Source organism: Muntiacus reevesi, chromosome 1 (genome assembly GCF_963930625.1).
Source record: "Muntiacus reevesi chromosome 1, mMunRee1.1, whole genome shotgun sequence".
In the NCBI taxonomy this organism is placed as follows: Eukaryota; Metazoa; Chordata; class Mammalia; order Artiodactyla; family Cervidae; genus Muntiacus; species Muntiacus reevesi.
This window is the reverse complement of record NC_089249.1, coordinates 271,268,362-271,290,733: the sequence shown is the minus strand read 5'-3', so window position 1 is coordinate 271,290,733 and position 22,372 is coordinate 271,268,362. Positions and strand designations below refer to the sequence as shown.

Here is a 22,372-nt window from a genome sequence, read left to right as displayed (position 1 = left end):
GGAAGCCCCACTGTTTTAGCACCATTTGTTAAAAAGACTATCCTTACCCCCATTGCACTACTTTGGGACATTATTCAAAAATCATTTGATCTTATAAATGGAGATCTATTACTGAGCTATTACATTCCATTTCCATATTTCTAGCCTTATGCCAATAACACACAGTATTGAGTATATAGTTTTAAAATAAATCACGAAATTAGGTAGTCTAATTACCTCAGTCTTCTTTTTCAAAATTGTTTCAGCTAGGTCCTTTACCTTTCCACACATCTTAGAACAAGCTTGTCCATTTCTTTTTTTCCTTAATAAACTTTCTGTTTTTGAATAATTACAGATTTGCAAAAAGTTGCAAGGATATTATGGAGTATTTCCATTTATCCCTCACTCAGTTTATGTTTCCAGATGTTGTTGTTCAGTCAGTCATGTCTGACTCTTTGCCACCCCATGGGCTGTGGCACGCCAGGCTTCCTTGTCCTTCACCACCTCCCAGAGCTTTCTCAAACTCATGTCCATTGAGTCGATGATGCCATCCAACTATCTCATCCTCTGTTGCCCACTTCTCCTCCTGCCCTCAATCTTTCCCAGCATCAGGGTTTTTGCCAGTGAGTTGGCATCAGGTGACCAAATTATTGGAGCTTCAGCATCAGTCCTTCCAATGAACATTCAGGGTTGATTGTGGTACGTCTGTTAAAGCTAAAAAACCAACACTGGTACATTACTATTAACTAAAGACTTTAATATCATTGGTTTTTTAATGAATATCCTCTTTCTGTCTCAGGATCCAATCTAGAATACCACATTGCTTTTAGTCATCATGTTTCCCCTCTCTCTTCCCAGACTTTCTTTGTTTTTCACATATGATCTTAACAGTCTTGAGGAGTACTGGTCAGGTATTCTGTAAAATGTCCCCCAAATTTGGTTTATTTAATGTTTTTCTCATAATTAGACTGGGATCATGCCAGACTAATGCCTGGCATCACACTTCTCATCACATAATATCAAGGGAGACCTACTATCTACACGACATCGTTAATGATGTTAACCTTGAAGTCAAGTTTGTTTTCAAAAGCCTGTTTGACACTGACTGGGACTGCAATGATTCCACATGTCAATATGGGGAAAATTGCGATGTTAATAACATGGAGTTTTTCAACACATAAACATTGTTTATCTCTTTACTTATTTAGGTCTTCTTTAATTTCCCTCACCTCCTCTAAGCATGTATTCCAGTTCACTGCCCTGTACCTTCAAGGAGTGACATTATTATTATTGTTATTATCATTATTCACATGTTCAGTTGTGTACAGTTGTGTATTCATTGTGCACTCATAAGCTGTGTACTCACATTCAGAGTGTACAGTTGTTATCTGGGTAATGTCACTTCAGTAAGTTCTAACTCAGCCATTACTGAAAACAGAACCTAATACTGCCTCAATACTTTTAAAGGTGGTCAGGGAAAAGTAGACAGACAAATTTATATTATTATCCTTAAAAGACCCTCAAAATAGAATCATAACTACTGTCTGTGCTGAACCAACCTGCAATCTTAAAATTCATCAACAATGAATACAGTTTGAATGGAAACACTTTTTCTGTGAGTTAGTGAATTTGACTACATGAAATTGATGACTTTATATATGGTTAAAATTTCAAATCCTAAAAGATCAAACATGGGAGAATTACATTCAAATCTTGACAAAATTGTTCAATGTTGTCCACATTGTGGCAAAATGGGCATAAGTCTGTAGATTAATAGATTTTAAATGGGAATACATTCTGTTAACACTTTTGGAACACAAATGCACAAGTGAAAGTGAAAGTGAAGTTGCTCAGTCATGTCCGACTCTTTGCGACCCCATGGACTGTAGCCTACAAGGCTCCTCCGTCCATGGGATTTTCCAGGTAAGAATACTGGAGTGGGTTGCCATTTCCTTCTCCAGGAGATCTTCCCAACCCAGGGATTGAACCCAGGTCTCCAGTACTGTAGGCAGACGCTTTACAATCTGAGCCACCAGCGAAGAGCATTAAAATTATTATCTTGACCTATTAATTCCACTTTTGACACTCTATCCAATGAAAACAATGCTTAATAGAGTCAGAGGGAAGAATCACCTTTAATCAAATATTTTTACTATGGCACTTTTTTATAATGTAAAGAAAATACTACTTAAATGTGCAATAGGAAAATAATTCTATTCACACAGCCATTTAAAAGGGATGTTTATGCACTTATTCTACAACAAAGGAGGAAAAAATATACAATAGAGAAAAGATGTGGTACATAAACAACAATGGGATATTAGTCATAAAAAAGAATGAAATTTTGCCATTTGTCTCAGTGTGGATTGACCTAGAGCATACTATGCTTAATGAAATAAGTCAGACAGAGAAAGACAGATAGTATATAATATAACTTCTAGGTGGAATCTAAATGATAATGAATGTATATGCAGAACAAAACCAGAGTAAGAGGCATGGAGAACAAATAAGTGGCTACAGTAGAGAGAGAAAGGGGCTGGCGCAAATTAGGGGTATGGAATTAAAGTATAAAAAGTAATATGTGTAAAATAGATTAAAAAACAGGATATATTAGATAGCACAGGGAATGATAACCATTATCTTGTAATAACATTTAATGGAGTGTAATGTGTTAAAAATACTGAATCACTAGACTATACACTTGACATTAACACAATATTGTAAATCAACTATCAGGCTTCCCTGGTGGTTCAGTGGTAAAGAATCCACCTGCAATGCAGAAGACACGGGTTCGATTCCTGGGTCCAGAATATCCCTTGGAGAAGGAAATGGTAACCCGTTCCAGTATTCTCGCCTGGGAAATCCCATGGACAGAGGACTCTGGCAGGCTACAGTCCATGGGGTCACAGGAGAGTAGGACTTAGCAACTAACAACAACAACAACAACAAATCAACTGTACTTCAAAAATAAATATATTAATTAAATAAATAAACATGATTTTATGAAAAGCTTTTAGTATTATAACATTGCTGTTGGTGGTGGGGTTGTTTAGTCGCTAAGTTGTGTTCGACTCTTCTCAACCCCATAGACTGTAGTCTGCCAAGTTCCTGCGTCCATGGGATTTTCCCGGCATGAATACTGGAGTGGGTTGCCATTTTCTTATCCAGGGGATCTTCCCCACCCAAGAATCCAACCCGATGTCGCCTGTGTCTCCCGCGTTGACAGGCGGATTCTTTACCACTGAGCCACCTGGGAAGCCCAATTATAATATTAAGTATTTATATATGATGTACGAGTTCAACTTTATTTTTTAAGTACAGAAGACTAGAAGTTAATATGCCATCATTTTATTGGTGGCCAGTGAGACTAGAGTTGTTTATTTCTTCATTTTCCTACCTGCTATTATTTAATAGTGAGGCAAGAAAACAATAAAACCATTTTAATTTTATAAAAATGTACCTTATTATTAAATTTCTGGGCTGGAAAGAACTTTAGAAAATTAACTGACCCCCTGGACTTCATTGATAAGAAAATTTCCTTATCAATAGATGTCAAAGAGAGTTAAAATATTTGTCTAAGTACACAAAGTGTGTTGTTAGCACTCTATTGTACAGTCAGATTGTATTCTGACTCGTTGGATATGATACTACATACTGGTCATTTTTGTTGTGTCCCAGATTCCATTTCTATGGTTAAGGGAATGGCATAGTTCACATGAACAATATTTACATAAAACAGTTTAAAAGTTATTATATAAAACACCTCAAGCAAGGTTAATTTTAATATAGATGCCCTAGAAGTTGGGAAATGGAAGAAATTTTGGTGGGTTTTTTTTTTTTCAATGATTATATTAAATGCTGAGTAAAAGTGGAGTTTTACCCTAAAAAGCTTTTTAGTTTTGAGATTTAAGATGCCTAATAAAGAGCGTGCACTACATTTTATTTATTAAAAACTTTATTTATTATTCCCTTGTTCAAGTTACTCCTGTTTGTTTGTAGTTGCCCTAATAGAAATGATAGGGCATAATGTGATTTTATAAATGAGGACTTTCTGTTATGAACTGGTTCACTTTTACTGTTAAAATAAACTCTCATGAACTAAATGATATAAGGCCAAAATTACCAATAATTATCTATTAATTTGGACATAACAACCTTTAACTTGGTTTCAAGTACCCCAAATAATTTTTCCTAAAGTCTTTCTCAATGTAAAAAACATTTTTAGTGTAACATTTCATACCATTGGAAGATAATCCAAAGGGAATGTATAAGGTTAGCAGCATGTTCATCTTATCAAAAGTCTGGTCTCTTGGGTTTACTGTTTGGATTCTAGCTAATCAGGCTTAGTTTAAAAATTTTAAGCAATTAACCGTATTCAAATAGCACCAATCTGCAATATTATTTCAGCTGGGAAAGCAGCTATAAGAACCAATACAGCTTCCTTACTAAAAATAAATGATAACACTTTCCACTTCCTGGGGAGTTAGTTTTTAAAGTATGTCACACTGCATAACAAAACCAAAGAGTGTGAAATATCTAAGTAATAAAAAACCCAAAAGACATGCCATGTTTTCAGATTTAAAAAAATAATAAAGTAACTTCGCCAACAAAAACATCATTGCAGGAAGACAAAACAAATACAAAGTGAATTTAAGAGATAGATTGTGGTCCCTTTTTCTTCAAGAACCACTACTTCCCTTGTTTGTAAGACTGCTTGGTTTTATTAGCAATTTTTAACACACAGAAGCTCAAATCAACAACTCATTTGCTCTTCAGACTTTGACACTCCCCAAGCTGCTAGGCCTGTGCTTAACTAAACAAGTACAGTGTATGGTGTTAGAAAGTGTTCTAGTTTCATTCTTTTACAAGTGGTTGACCAGTTTTCCCAGCACCACTTGTTAAAGAGATTGTCTTTTTTCCATTGTATATTCTTGCCTCCTTTGTCGAAGATAAGGTGTTCATAGGTTCGTGGATTTATCTCTGGGCTTTCTATTCTGTTCCATTGATCTATATTTCTGTCTTTGTGCCAGTGGAACAAGTAGAACATTTATGTAACACAGAAACTATAAATGTTCTTTGAGAAACAAAGAGGCCTACTCATTCTAGAAGATAAGACTAAGGGCTGAGAGCATCACCTTTTAAAACTCCTGTTGAGAAAGATACATCTTAAACTCGTTGAAGTTAAAAGCATCATATCATTTGCTTACTGACAATAAAATATCCTTCTTTTCTCTAAATAATTTTTTTAATTCATTTAGCATCTATCCTGGAGAAGTCAATGGCAGCCCACTCCAGTGTTCTTGCCTGGAGAACCCCAGGGCCGGCGGAGCCTGGTGGGCTGCTGTCTATGGGGTCGCACAGAGTTGGACACGACTGAAGCGATGCAGCAGCAGCAGCATCTATCCCGTGTTAGACACTGGATACTAAGAATTTTACACATATTCTTTCCTTTAATCCTTGAAATAATCCTATGACGTGCAGATGAATTTATATTCATTTTGTAAATGGAGAAACCGAGATTTGAGGTCATTCAATGGTTAAATACCGGAGCATGGTTTGGACTCATGAGGTCTGTCTTCAGAGTCTGTGACTCTTATCCATGTGGGCAAATCAAAATGACACCACAGAATTTTTAGAATGGAAGAGATAACAAAATACCTGAAAGAAACATAGTTATTGTCATTTAGTTGCTAAATCAGGTCAGACTCTTGCTGCACCATGGACTGTAGTCCTCCCGGCACCTTCTGTCTGTGGGATTTCCCAGGCAACAATACAGGAATGGGTTGCCACATCCTTCTCCAGGGGATCTTCCTGATCCAGGGATCCAACTTGTGTCTCCTGAATTGGCAGGCAGATTCTTCACCACTGAGCCACGAGGGAAGCCCGAAATAAACATGACTGATAATAAAATCATAAAACACATCCCATCTGTGGCCTTTCTTTTCCCACTGACCGATATTTAGTGACATCTCTTACCAGTGCTAACTCTTCCCCCTTGGTCCCTTTCTCTTCCGTAACACACATGTATGAATGTGCACACACACACACACACACACACACACACACACACAGCTTCCCTAATAGTATCTGTGGTGCTTAAAAATAGGGGAGGAAAAAGTAATATTCTAATTGAAAAAATGGAGTAAATGCTAAATGTGGCCTCAGAGCCTTTGGGGTAGGGAGGAAAGAGAGATTCTTATTTGACAATCGATTAGATCTTCTCCCACTTATTTGTTCACTTCTAGGTAAACTCATGTACAGGTATATAGGAATAAGAGAAAAAGTCTCCACAGAAGAGCTGGCTCATGGATTTCCCTCACATCTCTGCTCAAGCCAAAAGGCGTGGTGCTTACCCAACAGAAACAAATGTAGTGGGTTTTCCAGAACAGAATTAAAAATGAATTCTCTCAAGTAAACGTAGCTCTTAGTGAAGCAGACCCTGTAGGCTATCATCTTCCGTCTAAGGGACTTTCAGGGATGAAGGACAGGACATTAAACATCCTAGTCTGATACAGCAACCACTAGCCACAGGTGTCTGCTGAGCACTTGAAAGGTGGCTACTGTGACTTGGGAACAAACTTTTTAACTTTCTCATTTTAAACCATCACATACAGCTAATGACTATCATTTGGACAGAATAGCTCTAGACTCATCTCAGTAACTACCATTCACTGAGTATCTACTATGTGCTACAAAACTACATTGAGGGAGGTCCAATTTTGTCCCCATTTTTCAGAAAGGAAATTGAAGCTAAGAGAGAAAAAAATGACTCGCTCATGGCTTTACAACTAGTAAGTGGTAAATTCTGGATTTTATACCCATGTCTGTCCCTCTCAATGCCTGATGCTTTCACTACCAATGGTTCCCAACACTGGCTATCTATCAGCTGGTGTGCTTTTCAGAAATACTCACCCCCAAGTTCCATGACAGCACCCTTATGGTAGAAAGCAAAGAGGAACTGAGGAGCCTCTTGATGAAGGTGAAAGAGGACGGTGAAAAAGCTGAGATCAACATTCAAAGATCATGGCATCTGGTCCCATCACTTCATGGCAAATAGATGGGGAAACAATGGAAACAGTGAGAGAATTTCTTTTCTTGGGTTCCAAAATCACAGCAGATGGTGACTGCACCCATGAAATTAAAAGACACTTGCTCGTTGAAAGAAAAGCTGTGACCAACCTAGACGGCACATTAAAAAGCAGAGACATTACTTTGTCAACAAAGGTCCATCTAGTCAAAGCTATGGCTTTTCCAGTGGTCACATATGGATGTGAGAGTTGGACCATAAAGAAAGCTGAGCACTAAAGAATTGATACATCTGAATTGTGGTGTTGGAGGAGACGCTTGAGAGTCCCTTGGACTGCAAGGAGATCAAACCAGTCAATCCTAAAGGAAATCAGCCCTGAATATTCATTGAAAGGACTGATGCTGAAGCTGAAGCTCCAATACTTTGGCTACCTGATGTGAAGAGCTGACTTATTGAAAAAGACCCTGATGCTGGTAAAGATTGAAGGTGGGAGGAGAAGGGGACGACAGAGGATGAGATGGTTGGATGGTATCACCGACTTGATGGACATGAGTTTGAGCAGGCTCCGGGAGTTGGTAAAGGACAGGGAAGCCTCGCATGCTGCAGTCCACAGGGTTGCAAAGAGTTGGACATGACTGAGCGACTGAACTGACTGAACTGAAGTTCCATAACACAGTAATTGTTATTTAATTAGAGGCAGGGTTCAGGCACATGCATACCTCTGAAATTTCCTCTATGCAACACCACCAGTGTGACCAAGGCCTCCTAGTAGGAGACAACCATTTCCAAAAGGAAGCTGCGATGAAATTCTACCTCTATCTCTTCTCTTAAACATGGTCAACAGTTTAATGCTAAAAAGAGTCCCACTCCTTCCTTTTGCAGGTCAAAGTAAATGACTAAGAGCAGTTGCTCTGAGCTAGGGTGATGTCACATAGCTGGTGTTTTGATGGAGCTGAGACAAGGACCCAAGTATGAGTTTATATATAAATGCTGCTGCTTTTGGTTCTCTGGGGACAGCAAATAAGCAAAGGACAGGAAAGCTCAACTAAGGGATTTAAAATCCTAAGCAGCAACTGAGAAGCTCAAGGCAGCAAAGGATAGGAGTGTGTGACATTTGACTATTTCTAGTGGTGGGAATGTCTGGCTCTTCCAGATTCATCAGCGTCACCTTCTCTTATCCCCTCTTTCCACTGATCCAAAGTCCTCAGGAGTGATCCAAGGGCTTCTATGAAGTATTTTTCACTCTCTCAGATACTTTTTATGTTGTTGTATTGAGGTAAAATTGACAAAGAACATTATAACATGATTCAATATTTGCATATATTACAAAATGACCACCAAACATATTAATAGCTACAAAAATTTTTTCCTCGCCATGTGATGAATGTCAACGTTATGTTTAACAGACATAATTTTACCTTTGGCCCATAGTATGTGCTTAAAATTATACGACTATGAAATGAATGAAGCAGGCTTTGCAATTCAAGAGACAGATTACTCCGCTTCCGGATGGGTTCAGATATTCGAATATATGTTTGGTAAATAACTTTTTTAAAAAGGAAATTAAAAAGTCCCTTCAGAACCTTTACACGTGACTCACAAAAGTAGGTGGAGAAGATGACGTCAGTCTCCAGGGCAGGGTTACAGGCATATCTCCTCTTATGCTAGTATGGAGGCAACTGTATTTTATAGAAATCGGAGGTTTGTGGTAACTGTGTCACACAAGTCTATTGGCAAATATTTTCCCAACATCATGTAATCACTCTACGTCTCTGTCACATTTTGGTAATTCTCACAATATTTCAAACCTTTTCACTACTATTGCAATTGTTTTAGTCACCTATGATCAGTGCTCTTTGATGTTACTACTGTAATTGTTTGGGGGCATCATAAACCATGCCTATTCAAAAAGGCAAACCTAACTGATAAAGCTGTGTGTGTTCTGACTTCTCCACTGACCCAAAGTTCCCCAACCTCTCTCCCTGTCCTCAAGCCTCTCAACTTCCTGAGACACAACAATATTGAAATGAGGCCGATTAATAACCATACAATGGCCTCTAAGTGTTCAAAGGAAAGGAAGAGATGAATATTTCTCACTTTAAATCAAAAGCTAGAAATGATTAAGCTCAGGGAGGAAGGCATGTTGAAAGCTGTGATAGGCTGAAAGTTAGGCCTCTTGCATAAAACAGTCAGCCAAGTTGTAAATGAAAAGGAAAAGTTCTTGAAGGAAATTAAAAATGCTACTCCAATGAACACACAAGTGATAAGAGAGCAAAACACACTTATTGCTGATATGGAAACAGCTTTAGTGGTCTGGATAGAAGATCAAACCAGACACAACATTCCCTTAAGTCAAACTCTAATCCACAGCAAAGCCCCAACTCTCTTAAATTCAGTGAAGGCTGTGAGAGGTGAGAAAGCTGTTGGAGAAAATTTTCAGGCTACAGAGGTTGGTTCATGAGGTTTAAAAGAAGAGAAGCCATCTCCATGACATCAAAGTGCAAGGTGAAACAGCAAGTGCTAATGCAGATGCTCTAGCAAATTATCCAGAAAAACTAGCTAAAAACATTAATGGATTCACATTCTAGGTGCCATTAAGAACATTTGTAACTCATAGGTAAAGTCAACATATCAACAGGAGTTTGGAAGAAGTTAACTCCAACCTCCATAAATGATTTTGAGGGGTTCAAGACTTCAGTGTAGAAAGTAACTGTATGCTATGCTAAGTCACTTCAGTCATGTCCGACTCTGTGCAACCTTATAGACGGCAGTCCACCAAGCTCCTCCGTCCCTGGGATTCTCCAGGCAAGAACACCAGAATGGATTGCCATTTCCTTCTCCAATATATGAAAGTGAAAAATGAAAGTGAAATCGCTCAGTCATGTCCGACTCTTCGCAACCCCATTGACTGCAGCCCACCAGGCTCCTCCGTCCATGGGATTTTCCAGGCAAGAGTACTGGAGTGGGTTGCCATTTCCTTCTCCAGAAGAAAGTAACTGTAGAGGTGGTGAAAACAGTAAGAAATTAAGATTACAATTGGAGACTGAATATATGACTGAACTGTTGCAATCTCACAAAAAAAACTTGAACAAATGAGGAGCTGCTTTTTCTGGATGAGCAAGGAAAGTGCTTACTTTCTCTCTCTCTTCTTTTTCTACTTTGGCCACACTGTGCAGCACGTGGGATGGTTCCCCCACCAGGGATGGAATGAGGCTTCTATAGTTAAAGCACTGAATCCTAACCACTAGGCCACCAGGGAACTTCCCCAAGAAAGTGGCTTCTTGAGATGTATTCTACTCTGATAGAGGTAGATTCTGCAGTATAAGTCCTGGTAGAAGAAGAGTCAAGAAAACTGTTGAAAGGACAGCAAAGAATTTAGAATATTACCTAAACTTAGTTCATAAAAAAACAGGCATGGTTTAAGAGGATTAATTCCAGGAGTGCACGTGGGCCGAGCCGGCATGAGCAATGGCCTCGGTCAAGGTGGCCATGAGGGTCCGGCCCATGAAACGCAAAAGGACTTGGAAGTCAAATTCATTATTCAAATAGAGAAAAGCAAAACGACCATCACAAACTTAAAGATACCAGAAGGAGGGACTGGGGACTCAGGAAGAGAACGGACCAAGACCTTCACCTATAACTTTTCTTTTTATTCTGGTGATACAGAAAGTCCAGATTATGTTTCTCAAGAAATGGTTTTCAAAACCCTTGGCACAGATGTTGTGAAGTTTGTGTTCGAAGGTTATAATGCTTGTGTCTTTGCATACTGGCAAACCGGATCAGGAAAGTCATACACTATGATGGAAGACCCTGGTGATTCTGGCTTAATACCCCGGATCTGCGAAGGGCTCTTCAGTCAGATAAACGAAACCACCATATGGGATGAGGCGTCTTTTCGAACTGAAGTCAGTTACTTAGAAATTTATAATGAACGTGTGAGAGATCTACTTAGACGGAAGTCAACCAAAACCAATCTAAGAGTCCGTGAGCATCCCAAAGAGGGGCCTTATGTGGAAGGCATCTCCCTTTTGTATTTAATCTAAAGAAGGATCTCGGGCAGTTTGCGGTTTGGTTTTGGCTTCGTTTCTAAATTTTTTTCCTCTTCGTTGACTTTGGGGTTCGGATATTCCTACCGCGTCGGACTCCCAAGGACCTTTTGGGCCCCCACGTTAATGAGCCACCTGGCGAGTCCGATGTGGCCGCCAGCGAGGCGCCGCTCGCGTCCCTCTCCACGTTCGCTTCCGGCCCGGCGGGAAGGACGAGGTGCTCCGAATGACCGCTGGCAGCAGGAGCTCCCCTACATGAAGCGGCTTCCCCGGTGCTTCCCGGCCACCCCGGCCGCGGCCACCGACCTGGAGAGTGGTGGAGTTTGCAGCCGCAGCCCGGCCCTCCTGCCCCAAGGGAGGCGGGGGAGTTCAGTGGTCTCCTGGACCTGGACCTTATCCTCTCCAGCTCGCTGTCGCATCAGGAGCCCGTGACCGCCACGGCCTCCTTGTAGGCATCAGCCTCATCCTCGCTCTCCCCGTGGAGTAGCGGCCCTGTCAGCGCACCCTCCACCTGCAGCCTCAGCGACCCATCCGGGCCGGGGGCTACCCGGGCGCAGCCGTGCCGGACGGCGTGGGCGGCGGCTTCCTCAGCAGCCTCGAGTTTGCACCTCCTCCGACGGCTCCCGTCAAGCTGGCGGACATCAGTGACGTGAGCCCCTCCAGCGGCTTCCTGGCCGAGTTTCTGTGGCCCGAATTGGACCCGGTGTGCATTCCGCCGCCTCCAGGTGGTGGACTGGTGGGCACGCTCGTGTTGAAGGCGCCTGAGTGCCCCTGGCAGCCAGTACGGCAGCACGTCGGTCATCGGTGTTTGCACGGGCGGCCCGGACTGCAGCCACTAGTGGTGGTGGGCCCCACAGCGGCGGGCCGCCGCGCGTGTGCCCGAAGATCAAGCGGGACGCTGTCTCCTCGTGCACCGTCTGTCGGCCCCTCGTGGCCCGCTTGGGCACTGGACCTCCGCTCAGCAGTGACCACCGGCTGCCTGCACACGACTTTCCCCTGGGGCGGCAGCTCCCCAGCAGGGCTACCCCGACCCTGGTCCCGAGGAACTGCTGAGCAGCCCGGACTGTCACCCTGCCCTGCCGCTCCCCCCGGGCTTCCATCCCCACCCTGGGCCAACCACCCTCCCTGCCTGCCCGACCAGATGCAGACGCACGTCCCACCGCGCCATGAGCAAGCACTCGTGCCAGCCGGTTCGTGCAGGCCGGAGGAGCCCAAGCCAAAGAGGAGGAGGAGGTCGTGGCCCCGGGAAAGGACGGCCTCTCACGTTTGTGATTACGCAGGCTGCGGCTAAACCTGCAGGATCTCAAGGCACACCTGCGCACCCCACACAGGGGCACACAGGTGTGAAACCTTCCCACTGTGACTGGGATGGCCGAGGGTGGAAGTTTGCCCGCTCAGATGAACTGACCAGGCACTATGGCAGACAGCCCGGGCAGTGCCGGAAGCGCGACCAGGCATTCGCCAGGTTGGACCACCTGCCTTACACACGAAGAGGCACTTTTAAATCCCCAAACATTGGATGTGACCCGCACTGCCAGAAGAGAATTCAGCCTTTTTTACCTTTCACACTATCTTCCTGGTGAGGGGAGGAACCCAGCTAGAAGGCACTACAGTCATGGTGAAGTTCCCAAGGAGTAAACTTGTGAATGGACCATCAGGACACAGGAAACCAAAAGACAAACTCAAAAAAAACAAAACAAAAAAAAAGATGGGGTCTGTGACTGGATCTTCTAGCGTTCCAATTCTAAATCCAACTTGAATAAATATATTTCTGGACTTACAAAACATCAAGGGGGTGACTGGAAGTTGTGGATATCAGGGTATAAATTAGATCTGAAAGTTGGGGGGAGGGAAGACTAGAACCCCTTGAATTGTTTTGATGCAATATAAGCATAAAGATCATATTGTATTCTGTTTGCCTTCTAAAAGTCATTATGATGATCTTATAAGAAGAGGAAGAAATTCACGTACAGAAAATGGTGTTTAATAGCCTAAATGATGGTTCTTGTAAGTCTTTGTTCGAAAGGTACCAAATGAGGCCCCAAGTTCTCAAACTGCTGCTTACTTTGACAAGGAAAATCTGTTTTTGTCTTCCAGTCTACATTTATGACCTAAGTCAGATAAATATACCTGGTTTACTTTAATCTTTTATATAGTCTGTTATGTATTGTGGTTTCAGATGTGCAATAATTTGTACAATGGTTTATTCCCAAGTATGTCTTAAGCAGAACAAATGTTTTTTTCTATATAACTCCTTGCCTTAATAAATATGTAATATAAATTTAAGCAAACTTCTATTTTATATATTTGTAAACTACAAAGTAAAAAAAATGAACATTTTGTAGAGTTTGTATTTTGCATACTCAAGGTGAGAACTAAGTTTTAAATAATATTTTATCTGAATATTTTATATATATCTGAATATATAATATTTTATCTGAAAAAAAAAGAGGATTAACTCCAATTTTGAAAAAGTTGTACTTTTTCAAAAGGTAAAGTGGTGGGTAAAAAGTTATCAAACAGCATTGCATGCTATCGAGAACTCATTCGTGAAAGGAAGTCAATCAATGTGGCAAAATTCAGCACTGTCTTATTTTAAGACTGACATCATCTTCCCAGATGGCTCGGTGGTAAAGAATCTGCCTGCCAATGAAGGCGATGCAGGAGACCTGTTTGTTTGATCCCTGGGTTGGGAAGATCCCCTGGAGAAGGAAATGGCAATCTACTCCAGTATTCTTGCCTGGAGAATCCCATGGACAGAGGACCCTGGTGGGCAACAGTCCATAGGGTCTCAAAGAGTCGGGACATGATTAAGCGAGTGAACAACAGTCAACCTCAAGGCAAGACCCTCCACCAGCAAAAAGATTACAACTTGCTGAAGGCTCAGATGGTAGCTAGTATTTCTTTTTTTTTAGTGATACAGAATTTTAAAATTAAAGTATCTACCTTGTTTTTTTTTAGATATAATGCTACTGTATACTTAACCTACAATATAGTGTAAACATAGTGTTTATATGCTCGGGGAAACCAAAAAATTCATGTGACTCCCTCTATTGCATTGTGGTCGTACATACATGCTAAGTCACTTCAGTCATGTCCAACTCTTTGTAGCCCTATGGACTGCAGCCCGCCAGGCTTCTCTGTCTCTGGGATTCTCCAGCCAAGAATACTGGAGTGGGTAGCCATGCCCTCCCCCAGGGCATCTTCCCCACCCAGGGATCAAACTCATGACTCTTATATCGCCTGCATTGGCAGGCCAGTTCTTCACCACTAGAGCTACTGGGAAGCCTCTCATTGCTGTCATCTGGAAACAAACCTGTGCTATCTCTTAGGTATGCTTGTATTTTTTTGTTTCAGGAGTTGTAAAGGCTTGAATATGATAAAAGAAGAAGAAAAAATGAGAATACTCACCAAAAGTTAAGCAGAGGAATTTATACCATACTCATGTATTCCAAGAATCCAGATAAGCATTGGAAACCTGTATTTATCCTTATCCTAGGTTGGGAGACCACTAACTAAATCAAGCTCTGGGAGTTGAAGAGAAAGTCAACAATGAGAAGGAAATTGCCACAAAATTAGAAAATGCTGCTGTCAACATTACCTTTCAGACTAGCCAAATATGCCTCTCTCTCTTACAATAAATAAATACCAATAAAAATAATTTGTGATTTAGATTATCCTCGGCAATGGTATGCGCTATAAAATGCACTATGGAAATCATCTCTCTATTTAGGAACTCAGCACAGCTGCGCCAATAAGGAGGCTGGGTATATTCTGCAGCTAAATGAACTTGTGTTCTAAGAATCTGCCTTTAGAAGTAACAGCCCTGAAAGCCAGAAGCAAAAAATCTCAAGGATTATTGTAGCAAATGGCTTCAAATAGAAACATCTAGACTGTTGGCAAGTGCCTTTTAGAAAGCAGGACTTGAATTCTCTTGAAGCAAAATTACCAACCATTCTTGTGGCCTGCTGCTTACAAAAATAAAGAAAACAGGGTTTTTTGAGCTACAGCTGCAGATTCAAAAATTAGGACCAGTAGATTTTGCTTTAGTAATGTAAAAAGCAAAACACCCCAAAGAGAGCAGAAAGAATTAGCTAAGGATGTTAGAGATGTGAAAGAAGATAATGATAGGAAAAAGTCATTTCAAACATCTCCAGACTGTAATTACAAGCCAAGGTTTTTTTTAATCTTATCTGTCTACTTCACTCGCTGTCCTCACCCCAGGCCTCCCCCCCAACCCCCTGCCGTTTCTTATAATAGTAATATATGCCCAAGGCTTAAAAAGAACACAGAGATATATAAAATAAAATGTTAAAATCTTCTAACCTTTTTCTGTTCTTAATCCTATTAAAAAATCCCTGAAAGTGAAAGTTGCTCAGTTGTGACTCTTTGCAACTCCATGGATATACAGTCCATGGAATTCTCCAGGCCAGAATACTGGAATGGGTAGCCTTTCCCTTCTCCAGTGGATCTTCCTAACTCAGACTGAACCCAGGTCTTCCACAATGCAGGCAGATTCTTTACCAGCTGAGCCACAAGAGAAGCATTAAAAATTCCTAAAATTTTTTAAAAAATCATTGTCTAGCTCTTCAAATGTTAAAGAAACACTGTGTCCAATGTGCATAACTTTGCTTCCCTGGCCTCATATTTTCTATTAGGGACTGGTTGGTAAGCTAGAAAACAGGAAACAGAGAATCAAAAGATGGAAACCCTGCTGCTCACTTCTTCCAAACCATTTTTGTGCCTTTCAGCAAAGTTTTTCCTTGTCTGAAAAGTAAGGAAGGTGAGAATGCTGGTTCTTGGTTCACTCTGAATTCAAATCTTCCTGTACTAGCGCTGTCTAATAAAAAAACACAACTGAGCTACAAATGTGAGCCACATTCATAATTTTAAACATTTTAATAACCATATTTAAAAAATAAAAAAAGAAGGTGAAGGTAATTATAATATTTTCATCCCAACATAATCAAAATATTATCATCTCAACATACAATCAACATTTGTATTGTTGTTGTTTGTTGTTTAGTCACAAAGTCATGTCCCACTCTTTTGCAACCCCGTGAACTTTAGCTCGCCAGGCACCTATGTGCGTGGGATTTTCCAGGCAAGAAAACTGGAGTGGGTTGCCATTTCCTTCTCCAGGTGATCTTCCAGACCCAGGGACTGAACCCAGGTGTCTTGCACTGGCAAGAGGATTCTTTACCACTGAGCCACCAGGCTTCCTGTAATCAACATTAAACATTAAAATTTAACATTAATAGTTCATATTCTATTTTTCAAACTAAGTCTTCAAAATCTAGTGTGTATTTGATAAAAAAAAAAAATCTTCATTCAGATTAGCTACATTTCAAGTGTTCAGGAGCCACATGTGAATAATTGCTAGTGTTTTAAGCAGCAAAGTTTTATATCAGTGCCAGACATTATCTGAAGAAAAGCTCTACTTCAGTGTGTAGCTTACTTCTGCATCTCTATACTTGATTGACTTTGTTGTCAACAAAACATTATTGTTGATTATCATTTGTTAGCAATATCTAAGTATCAACAACTAAGTGCTGAATCTATTTAGACTACTCATAGAGTTTCAGTATCAGAGTTTTGATTAATATCAGTGCTGTTTTCCTATAACACATTTAGTATTCAAGTGAATTTTTCTTGTCTGGCTGAGTCATTCCTATTGAATTTTAGATCATTTATCCCGAGCTACACAGAATGAATAGGATATAATATCATTGTTAATTAACCATTTGAAAAGTATCCCAAGCTTTTAAAAGCAGATTAAATCACTCACTTGTATCCTATCAATAATGTTCTCCACCTCTCAATCTCCTCACAAAAAAAAAAAAAAATCTAACATATTATAAAGCATATAGCATTACCAAGCAATGAAAGTTTAGTAAGTGAAATATCACTTAATCATTGTACTGTTTTTTAATAAACTCAACAAATAACTCTTGATTACCTTTCATAGGCCAGGACCTGTGCTTGGTTTTGAGGATTCCTATCTTGGTGGTTTAATTTCAAAGATTCCATCAAAGTAACCCATTATTAGAGGCTCTGGAATTTATGTATTGGGGTAACGGTATAATTTTGTATCCCTGGGTATCTTTTGCTACTGACAAGCCTTTCCCCACTCCCACCCCACCCCCAAATCAGACACATTTTTAAACAGAATCCTTATCTCTCCAAGTCTATTCTGCCTATAAAACAAAATATGCTGAAATACACTGTATTACAACTTTGAGTGTGTGCTATAAATTTAAAAATAGTACATATCCATTGTAAAAGAAGATATTCGAACAAGTCAGAAGTATAGAAAGTAAAAGATGAAAGTTCTACTCTCTCTTGATGCATTATTCCCAGGTGGACCACTCACAGGTAACCACTTACAGAATTTTATGCCAGAATTCTCCAAGCATATATAAATACATATACAGAGATGTATACACATTTGCAAATTTTGAGAAAGTATTTTAAATTAACACATGATTATGAGGAAAATTCAAATAACACAGAAGCATATAAAACTGGAATAATCATATTCACATAGAATATTTGAGGGAGGATCTTAAAACAAAGTAACACATGATTCTGGAGAAAATGAAAATTATGGTAAAAAGCAAACCGTAAAATGCAAAGTGAAATTTTCCCTATTCCACATTCCCTCTACCCAAAGGTAATAAAACGTGCCCTTAGTACTTTTTGTGTGTGCTCTCTTTGTGAAATTTTCTACGACTACACAAGAATACAGATACATATATACCCACACACACATACATATGCCCAACATTCATATGAATATATATAGAATATATATATGTTTAATGTATTTATATATATATATATATATATAAATACGGTACTTATTTGTGAAATCAATATATATATAGATAAGTATCCAAAATGACAGAGGGAATCCCCTTGAGATTACCACCCAGACTGAAAAGTAAAACAGTGCCAGCCTCTTAGAAGCCCTCTTTACCAACTCCTAATCACTACCCTTTCTCACCATCCATTTCAAAGCCTTCCACTATCCAGACTTGTAGAGTAATCAATTCCTTGCTTTTCTTTTTCATTTTACCACCCAAGCACACATCACTAAGGAACTATAACTTTTATTTTTCAATTTTTAAGCAAATGAAGTCATACCATATGTGTTCTTTTCTGTCTTGCTTCTTTTATTTGCAATATTTATTTATTTTTAGCTTAATATATTTTGGGAATCATAGTCAATATATAGAGAATTACTTCATCCTTTTAATTCCATGATATAGAATTGAACAAATGGCCTAATATCAAATTATTTTCATTCTTTTTGGCCATTATGAATAACATTATAAAGAACATCTTGGGCATTCGTTTTCATAAATCAATTACTTTCACTCAAAAAGTAATCATACTGTTAATGTAAAATGAAATGAAATGCCATGTTAATTATTTCAGAATTCTTGAACAAAACAGTTGCAATACAATAAAATTTTAACAACGAATGATCCTATCTTCTAAATCCGAGATTGCCTCTCAAAACTTAGATTTTGCTTAGAAGCAAAGAGACATCTTTTGAGCACACTGACATAGAGTTTTTCAAAGTATAGTCCTAAATTGCTAGCATCACAGTTACTGGAGGATCTTATTAAAATGCACATTTCCTAGCATTCAGCATCTTTGGAGATGATCTTGATAAATTAATTAGGATACAGTCTAAACTACTGTAACCAAGACTACAAAACACAGTGGCACCAACAAGATAGGCATTTACTTCCTTCTCATTTAACAGTTCAGAACAGCACGGGTTGGCCAACGTAGAGAAGGCAGCTCTACTCCAAAACAAATCAATGCTGTCTTGTTGCTCTGCTAATCTATGAGGCATGGCAGACGCTGGTCCCTGACCATGTCCATGGGCTATCACACCTTCAGCAAAGGGAAGGGAAAAACAAGTAGAGGGAAAGCCATTTGTCAGGAAGTGCACAAGTGGTGCACATTCCATTGCCAGAAGAAATATGGCCGCAGCTAGTTACAAAGCACGCTGGGAATACGTGGCTTTGGTTCTACTGGCCATGTGTCCTCTTCACTGGCAAGTGGCAGGGTTCAATTACTAACAGGAAGAAGACAATGGAGATGTGGGGGGTGGCAATTCGTAGTTTCTGCAGCACCTGGGAATCTACACCGTTAGGTGCTTGCTCCAAATTCTGTCCTCAGATGTGACCGGTCACTGGGCTGGAGAAATGCTCTTTTATACTTGGTTCAATGTCCCTTCTCCCACATACCCACGTATTACTGACTGCTGCTGAAGCTGAAGTTCCAATCCTTTGGCCACCCGATTCAAACAGCCAACTCACTGGAAAAGACCCTGATGCTGGGAAAAATTGAAGGCAGGAGGAGAAGGGGACAACAGAGGACAAGATGGTTGGATGGTATCACCAACTCAATGGACATGAGTTCGAGCAAGCTCTGGGAGATGGTGAAGGACACGGAAGCCTGGCATGCTGCAGTCCAAGGGGTCACAAAGAGTCAGACATGACTGAGTGACTGAACAACGACAAAATCAGCTAATAGCAATAAAGTGCTAATTATGTGCCAAGAACATCACATGAATTATTTCATTTAACCATTACAACAAGTTTAAGGTACTATTTACTAACCCCCTGACTACAGATAAGGAAACTATGACTTAGGGAATTTCCTTGCCCAAGCTGTACAATTAGTCTGTAATTAGTAAGGGTTGGGTCTTGAACCCAGAGACTATGTGCTTAACATTAGTCTGCACAGTAAATGGCTATATTTAAAAGAACATCTGTCCTTAAAAATCTGTGTATGTTCAATGTAAAAGTTACTGATATTAAGAGTTTTGATATAAAGAAGCAAAATTTATGGGCAATTACTGGGAGATGGCATTCAAGGTTAGCCCAGTCCTAATAATGATAAAATATTAATTGAAACTGAGCATTTACACTCTGTAAGGCACTGTTCTAAGGGCTTCACCCTTGCAACAACCCTGTTAGGCCCTCTAATCAATCACCTTCAGTTTACAGATAAGGAAACTGGGGCACAGAAATGTTAAGTCAATTAGCCAAGGTCACACAGCAGGTAAGAGTAATATGCTTAGCCACTATCCTATAACACCAACATACAAAGAGAAGCAGGCATAGTCTCTCGGGATGACTGATAATTATGAGTCATATTTACCAAAGTTCTGATATATATTGCCTTTTTACAGGGTATTTCTTGGGTGACAAGCTTTATCTTTTGTGTGAAACTGGAAGTTGTCTGATGCACAGATAAGGCAATTAGCAAGTCCTCTGAACATTATGATGACAAACGTCTTACTTCATCATTATCAATTGATATTTGCCAATTTCTATACTTCAACTTCTATACTAAGTCCTGGAGCTCTACAGGGTGTCTGGTTCTTATTTTCATCATGGCTCCTTTAAGTAAAACAATTCTCCCAAATTTGCATTTGACTTTGGTCCAGACTGGGTGGATGGTATTAACACTAGCACAGGGATGCTGTATTTCTCTCCAATGGCCAGTGTTATGTTTTCACCCTTAGTTTCATCTTACCTCATTGCTCCAGTGCACTTGGAACTGCCACCTCATGGTCTGCTGCATTCTAGAGACAATTCTCACTGTAAGAAAAGAATAGGCATCATTATTATATGAGTTATTGAGAATCTCCAATGTACTGTTATACATCTTTGGGGGCATGAATTAAAGGGGTAGCATGAAGAAGTTTCTCTCTCTTGCGAGAACAGTTCCATATCTTGATTAAGGTGGCAGGTACACAAACATATGCATGGAATGAAACTGCATCTCATACACACATGCACACACACTCTCAAATGTATGCCAGTAAAAAATGATGAAAATGGAATCAAGTCTGTAGTATAGTGAATACTATTATACAATATCAATTACCTGGTTTTGATATTGTATTACAATCTTATTACCTATTGTATCACATGCAAGCTGTCATCAATGGAAGTTGAGTGACAGTTACATAGGAGCCTATGAGTGATTTTTGCAACTTCTTGTGAGTCTATAGTACTTTTCAGATAAAATGTTTTAATGGTAGGGGTGGGGAGGGTGAAAGAGTGGTTCTCAGACCAGCTTTGGCATCAACTGGGATCTTGGTAGAAATACAGAATCTCAGGCCCTACCCTAGACCTACTAAATTAGAATCTGCATTTTAACAAGAACCTCAGATGATTTCTTTGGACACTAAAGTTTAAAAGCACTGCTGTACAAGAAACAAAAGTAATATTCAAGTATTTCTCACTCTTTCAAAAAAGTTTCTTCCTTTCAATGTCAGATAGGTTATTTCAGAGGCCTGGGTCTGCTTCACTGGTGTGCAGCCAGTTTAGTCACATAGGGTACTGACTCAGAAGACCCTCCTACCCCATGAGATTTAATACTCTGTCTTGAAATTCCTAATAATTTTACCTTTGCCTTTGTCTTTTGTTAGTGAAGTCCTGTGAGACCACAGCACACGCACTAGGAGCTTGGAGCCTCAGCTTACCAACAAGCCCATTGCCCTGCCTCACTGGGACGGGCTCTCAGCTGCCCTGGCACTTCAGAACCCCTCACCCTGACCCCCAGGACTCCCCCAGCTATTGCTACCGGCCTCCAGACCCAGCAGGGGTCCAAACACAGATGGAAGGCTTGCATAGCTCCTGAGATATCTCAGGGCGAGGCGTGTGGTAGGCATGCCTGTCCCAGACCAGCAGAGCTTTCACTAAAAATAAACTTAAGTCCTCGCCTTTTTCAACTCTTACCCATACTCTATTAATATTTATGAATAAAAAAGTGATATTCAGAAATAACACACATTTATTCTTCATTGTCTTGTAGCAAGTTCTTAGAAATGGTTGTTTTAGGGTATGGAAAACAGGTGATTTTAGTTTTCTTCTTACTGTTTCCTCTGTATTTTCCCAGTTTGTCTGCAGTGAATATTATAGGGGACATTGGCAACATTACATGGTAGGGTCCCAATGCCTCTGATACTCATTATTCTTTGATAGGAACAACTTGGACTTTTTTTTTTCAGAGAGGTACTTTGATCTTTTGGATACAGCCACCAGTTCACTAACAGGAGTGATAAAGCTAAGTGTGAATTTCTCACATTTAAGGGGTGCTAATTCATTCAACAGCCCAATTAAGTCACCACCTGATAACCCAATTCATTACAACTTATCAGACTCCAAACACTCAATTAATTAACTCCTCTACTCTACATGAGCATACATATCCTGACTTTGTTAACTGAATCATCAAGCTTGTTTTTTTAAACCAGTGATTTCCATATTATATTGGAGGAGAGTGA

General features: G+C 40.0%; 1 long non-coding RNA gene and 1 pseudogene across 1 annotated transcript in view; one reads left to right on the top strand and one right to left on the bottom strand.

The window, feature by feature from the left end:
* The window catches only part of LOC136155962 (uncharacterized), a 109,285-nt gene that overhangs the window by 67,882 nt on the left and 19,031 nt on the right, over window positions 1-22,372 (bottom strand). The window contains exon 2 of the long non-coding RNA XR_010660891.1: window positions 20,614-20,678. This is a non-coding gene — a long non-coding RNA (uncharacterized lncRNA). The remainder of the gene's footprint in view (window positions 1-20,613; window positions 20,679-22,372) is intronic.
* On the top strand, window positions 10,468-12,556 carry LOC136156377 (Krueppel-like factor 4 pseudogene; annotated as a pseudogene).